The sequence below is a fragment of the Austrofundulus limnaeus genome, unplaced genomic scaffold (assembly GCF_001266775.1).
Source record: "Austrofundulus limnaeus strain Quisiro unplaced genomic scaffold, Austrofundulus_limnaeus-1.0 Scaffold427, whole genome shotgun sequence".
NCBI lineage: Eukaryota > Metazoa > Chordata > Actinopteri > Cyprinodontiformes > Rivulidae > Austrofundulus > Austrofundulus limnaeus.
Genome location: NW_013952829.1, coordinates 197,002 through 203,617, shown reverse-complemented (window position 1 = coordinate 203,617; position 6,616 = coordinate 197,002). Strand labels below are relative to the sequence as shown.

The following is a 6,616-nucleotide window of genomic DNA, read 5'->3' as shown; positions in this document are numbered from 1 at the left end:
CCCCCACCCCCACCCCATCCTCCCGGGCTGTGCTCAGAGCAGAGCTGCAATGCTAAATGCCAAAGCTAATATGATGCTTTCTAATAGCTCAGGTGATGCTAATCAGAAATTGTTGATTTCTGCAGCTAAGCTGAGCGTCACCATTGTTGCTTTATTCTGAACTCGGTGACCTGCTGTAATATTTTAAGTTGCTTGTCTGAGCTACTTGAAAATGTACCAAAAAAAAAAGCTGGGTTTGATAGCCTTCTGAAGTCCAAGTCAGCCTAGCTTAGGGTGTATCACATGCTTCCTCTTTGTATCAGCAGCTCGTAGCGTACCAGGCTCCTGCTAAGGCCTTTCAACTTCAGCCTCAATCCCCCTTCGGTACACGGAGCTATGCTCGCTTTGGCCAGATTTAGGTCACACAATTAATATCCCAATAAGTGACGTTCCATTTCAAAACAGCGACAAGCCTTCTTTTGATATCACTAAATCGGAATTCGCCGCGCACCGTCTCAAATAATTGTATTGACATTCACGTGATTGTCCTCGCCACGTGCTTTTGTCTCGCACAGATGAGTCAAAGCTGCATCCTGATGTCATCTTTTCTTTTGCAGATAAACACCGACGATCAGGGGTGGGCTGCAGAATGGACAGGACACACAAAGCGGGGACAGCGGGAAGCCTCTTCTGCCGACTGCTTGCTGCCATTTAGATGAAGTAAACAAGAGTGAAGCTGTTGTCTGCACACAACCTGATGGGGATTCTTGTTACGGCTGCGAGGCGCTGCATCGTTTTACCCAGCAGTCAAACTGGAGCGGGAACATCTCATGGACTGCAGCTGTGGGAATCTTTAACACATTATCAGCAGCTTTGTCATATGCACTAATATGTATTTATATTTAAATATATACACATATATAATTGTTTCATTTACGTTTGTAATTATTATTTTGCTGTAAACAATAAGATATAACATGTTACAAATGATCGTTAACCTATAGGCTCCACTTAACTTTGATTTGTTTTAATTTGTAGCCCAACGTTTTTGTTCAGATTCTGATCCGTTAGAGTTGCCAGGACTCAAAAGACGCATGAATGTGAGACCCACGACAGCAGTGAATTTGACTGCACTGCGATTGGACGGCTCCGTGTGTCGGCTGACACAATGGTGAAGGAGTGAGCTGTCGTCTTTATACTCTATGCAACTGTTCTGTCTCTTTTGCTTGAGCGGAGCCTTTTTCATCTGTGTAAGGATTTTTTTCTTTTGTTGGATTTTTTGGGGGCTAATCTTTTTTGTTTTTTTTGCATTTGTTAAATATCAAAATAAACATTTTCTTTTTTTAAGGAGCCTACACTGTTCGTGTACAAAAATACAGAGGAGTTTGAGTGTGTGTGTTCACTGTTGATAGATTGCATCTCATGTTTGCAGCCTTTGATAGTACCGTGCTGTCATAAAGAGAATTTAAACCAATGTAGACACATATTTAATAATCCTGATGGCAGGAGTGTCTTTGATCAGCAGGCCTGTGTACAGAAAATGCCACACTATTAAAATATGCTACCCAGCATGCCTCCAGACACACCAGCTTGCTTCATAACACTCACCTTGCTTCGACACGATGATACATCTTTGGGTGAGACGCGACAAATACATTGGCTTCAAACACAGCCTTAATTTCCTGTTATTGACATCAGCACACACACACACACACACACACACACACACACACACACATTTAAATGCAATAAGACAAGTACTATCACAGCCTAATTCATTCTTTATTAATTTTTGGGAAGTGGCATTTTTTTATTATGATTGATAATCTATGCAAATCTTTTAAAGTATTACATTAAACAGTCTATGCAGAGCTTTTTGCAATTGATTCGAGGGAGACTATCTTGGCCTAATTTAGAAAATGTATTCTTTTGATAATCATGCACATCCCAGTGCTCAAGACAATTACTTATCTGCCTGGATAAGCTTGAAATTATGTTTTTAATCTTTTGCAAGAAAAAAAAAAGTCACTCTTCTGATATCAGTCCAAAGGCATGAAAACCATGAATTTTGGTGTGTAATAATTAAATCAGTGCCACAAAATGTCGTTTTTTTTCATGTATATCAAATATATCTATTTAACTTTGCTCATTGGTCTATGTTTGTATTTAGCAACTTGATTGCTATGAATAAGAGCTCACCACATGTGCCTTTGTATGCCAAACTGTGTTGGAATAGTAATAAAGGTTTACATTGAAAACAAAGCAGAACTTGCACAGTGGATGTTTGTGTCTGTTTTTGTTTTTGTGTGTGTGCCTTTAGGTGGCAGAAGATTTAAAGAGAAATCAAAAAGGTTTAGCAGTCATGTGTTTTGTCCTTGACTTGTCTTTAAGCTTGATCAGCGTAGTTCTGTCGATCAGTTAAAAAATTTTTTAAATGCATATAACAGAAATCAAAGAAATCAAAATTATCATTTATGTTTCAGGATTAAAATAAAAAAATGAGAATTAAAAAAAAACAATTATCCAAGCAACATCCAGGATGAGGATTCATTTTCTGAAGTCTCGCCCATCAGGAGGAATACAGTGAAGATCTGTTTTTTATATATTTATTTATTTCTTGTCTTACTGTAAAATTAATTAGGGTGGAGATGCTTTCTAATGTAACCAGTTAAAGCTTGACCCTTTTTTTTGTTATGTAAATGAATAACGAGCTAATATGCATCCATACCAACAATGTTGAGGAAACTGAAAGCCCACATCCTTGATCGTAATGACGATTCGTGTGCGACGTGGCTGCCGTGCAAAAAAAAAAAAAAAAAAAACACCTTCCCTGTGTGATTTGCTGTCTGGCGCCACATATGGCGAATGTGCCAACATCAACATATGGTGCCCTCACAATTCATTAAAATTATCATGTATAAAGGGGGGGCGACGCCTCGGTAAAATAAATGAAATGTAACCTTTTACAGTACAAGTACGCTGCTCTTTTCATTCGTGTCCCTTCCTTTTATGAAGTCTCGGGTAATTTAATGAAAGACGTTTCCAGTTCAGCTCTCACCCCCCCCCCCCCACCCGGGGGTGTCTCTTCAGCTTGTAGCAACCAAAGCTTTACAAGCCGCTCGGCCCTTGTTTACGGCCACGCTGCACGTTCAAAACGAGCCGTTCCACATGTAAACAGCGGCTCCGTGCAAATATTACAGTGCCCTTATTAATCAGGGCAGCGCTGCAATTACATTATGTCCCGGGCATTAGCATCCAGAGAGCAAGTGCTGCTTTTCTGTGACAACTCCACTCACCCTCAGTGGTTCTTGGCTGTGTTATGGCCCCTCATAATCTGATTCACAGCTTTTGTCACGCTGCCAAGAGGCACGATGCTCCAGCCAAGCTCTATAGGCCTTAATGAACTGAGTGCCAATGTTAAGCACACTAGAACAAGCTAGAGTGACGGAGTACAACTGCGCTGTCACTTGCAGCCATGTTATATCGCAGTCGAAGATTTCACTGTTCCCTCTCAAAGCTGCATCATGTCTCTGGGCACGGAGGAAAACCTCCAGTTTGCATTCATTTGGGGGAAGTTGGTGACCTTAATGGGAGAAATCCTGCGTTTAGGGAGCTGGACGTGGCTTCGTCTTGGCATGAAACACAAAATGGCTGCCCGTGACATTAGATCATGGGAGCGAAGGGTTGGATTTTAAGACGGCGCTGAGTGACACTAATAAATGGAGAGGCCACACTTTGATGGACAAATTCACAAGGCCTCGTGGCAGGGGGGCGTCTGAAGAGGGAATGGCGGGTTTTGGTGCACGTCCAAGGTCTAAGAACTAGGGTGCTGGTCCTTTCACAAGTTCCTCGGAATCATCATTGGTATGCAGGAATGTGCCCTCAGGAGGCCTTTCTGTGCGATTTTAGAGGCTTTTTTGCAACCAGTCGCTAACTGAGGATGTGTCTCTCTCCGGATCAGATTGCTACCAGTGCCAAAGAAAAGTGGGCATCCCTCCAGACCCGTCTCTCTTTGTTATGTGATTGCAGCGATGCAGGCCGCTCATTTTGGTCAGCAAGAAAAGGAAAAATGATTTCAGATACTTTAAAAGATATGTCATCCTGCCAAAACTTTATATANATATATATGTATGTATGTATTTCAGTATTTGTGGAATAAAATGTGGAAAATGTAGAATAGTTGGGATTTCATTTTTTGAAATTTATGAATAACAAAACCATTTTACTGTTTAGTCACAGAGAATGTATAATAAAAGTACTTATTTTTGTTAAAACATCTTACATCAGTAGTAAATGAAACAGTAAGAGTGGACTGATAAAATCATCTTTTTTTTGCAAAGTGAAGATGGATAAGTTCATTTAATGTGTTAAAAACGTAATAAATTTTGCTAAACAACGTTACAAAAACGTCTGATTTTTATTTCTTGTTAATAAGTGAGTGCAAAAAGTAAGACAATTTTATAGTAGCATAGTTTATAGTTCTTGTTCAAAAATTCAAGAGAAAAATGCTGAATTTTTAAGTTTTACTTAGATCCTTAAAATCTTAAACGTGCAAATTTGTATTTGTGTGACACTTGTAAATCACAAGAAAACAAGAAGTAGACGAGGTCACATGGATGCTCACTACAGTTAAAATATATCGAAATATATCACATATGCCAAAACCTATTTACTAAACAAGATGTTTTTACAATAAAAATGTTTGTGTACAAATAAAAAGTACATAAGTTAAAAAAGTACAAATATGATTTACACCTAAAAACGATTTCAAAAACTGAAGCATTGAGTCATTTCTGTGCTCTAAATGCTGCGTTTATTGTTTTACAACAAATACAACATATGTAGTTTCAAACAGCTGCCCTAACCCTTTTTTTCAAAAAAGGGCTAATTAAACAAGTCTTGCACAACTTCAGCACCTGCACCTATGTGTAATTTGTATCATTATTCTCAAGAAAACGACTAAATGGTCCTCATGAGAAACTATTGTCTTCACATTAATACAACTGTGTTAAATTATTGATTTTCTTCTGTACAATTCTCATATTTTCTGGTCAACAAATTAGAAAAAAAACATTATTATTGTGTTAATTATTATTGTCTGCTCATCACAAACCTCCGTGTGTGACTGACCGAGTGGAGATCCAATTTAAAGTTTTAATATTTGTACAGGCAGCGCTCCAGTTAAACCACCAAGCCTAAACCCTGTTTCACCCCGGCGTACTTAGAGATTATGTATGAAGAAGGAAAAAGTTGAGCAGGAAAGGTTAGTAAAACCTGCAGCTCAGGCCTGATGAGCGTGAGCTTCGGATGCTTTTCTTCAGGGCGAAAAGAGCTCTGTTGTGGAATGTCAAGTAGTTTGGCTCGGGAGGGTGACTGAAGCGGGAAGTGATTTGACTAATGTTTTCTCTTTCACAGAGCAGCCCTCCTCCACATCCTCCCCGACCACCGAAAAAAAAAAAAAACCTCCAGAAAACTTTAGGGTGATGTCATTCATATGCAAAACAGGCATGCTTTTAGTTGGTGTGTATGTGTCTGCGAGCTCGTTTGTGTGTTGCTTGAGTGGTTGATTCCATTACTTGAAGGACCATTACACTTGCCTGTCAAAAGCCAAAAGACCTGAGAAAAATTAGCAGATTAAATCACTCTGCACCTTTTCCTCCTCCCTTCCCCTGCAAGCTTCCAGGCTCCTGCTTCTTCTGAGGACGTGTTTTGACAAAATCAGAATATAGCTTACATCTCCTGAGTAAGAAGCCTCAGTGTTTGATCAGTGACAGAACCTAATTCTGGTGACAAATCTCTTTAAGAAAATGACAAAAAAAAAGAGTCAAATAAAAACAAAGATAATTGTGTCAGACACAATCAGGAATCAGGGCAGAGCTCCTGGGAACATGAGTGGCTGGAAGGCAAAATCCTATAAACAGGGGCAAGCAGGCAGATTGAAGCTAACTGTGCTTTTACAGTCTTGTAAAATCAAGTTACACGGATTTTAAAGGTTCCAGAACAAATTTATTGGTGCGTATTGGAAAAGTTTAAATGTCATAGAGAGGTCAAAAGTTTTGGGACTAGTTGATGGTTCGAACTGAAATCCAAAATAATCACAACAATATCAATTTTTACCAAAACTATGTTACAATTTTTGGTAATTATATACTTTTTTTTGGTAACAGGATAAGTCCAGCAGAGGTTTTCATCTGAAAAAACAAAAGATTGAAGCTCAAATCCCAGAAAGTAGGCGCCACGGTGGCTCAGTTGGTAGAGCTGATGCCTCTCAGCAAGAAGGGTTACCGGATCAAATCCAGGTCTGGGGACCTTTCTGGGTAGAGTTTGCATGTTCTCTCCATGCATGCGTGGGTTTTCTCCGGGTACAAAGGCTTCCTCCCACAGACCAAAAACATGACTGTTAGGTTAATTGATAACTCTAAATTGTCCCGAGTGAGAGAGTGAATGGTTGTTTGTCTTGTTTGTCTCTATGTGTGGCCCTGCAATAGACTTGCGACCTGTCCAGGGTGTACCCCGCCCCTCGCACTGTGACTGCTGGATATGGGCACCAGTGACCCACGCAACCCTGAAAAGGAAGAAGCGTGTACAGAAAATGGATGGATGGATGGATGGATCGATGGATGGATGAATGGATCTC

The 6,616-nt window shown here is 39.8% G+C and overlaps 1 long non-coding RNA gene across 4 annotated transcripts in view; it reads left to right on the top strand.

Moving 5' to 3' along the window:
* LOC106529211 (uncharacterized) overlaps nucleotides 1-2,241 on the top strand; it is a 15,518-nt gene extending 13,277 nt beyond the window's left edge. For all 4 annotated transcript variants that reach the window (XR_001311607.1, XR_001311605.1, XR_001311608.1 and 1 more), the window contains one exon: nucleotides 597-2,241. This is a non-coding gene — a long non-coding RNA (uncharacterized LOC106529211). The remainder of the gene's footprint in view (nucleotides 1-596) is intronic.
* Nucleotides 2,242-6,616: the final 4,375 nt, after the last annotated feature.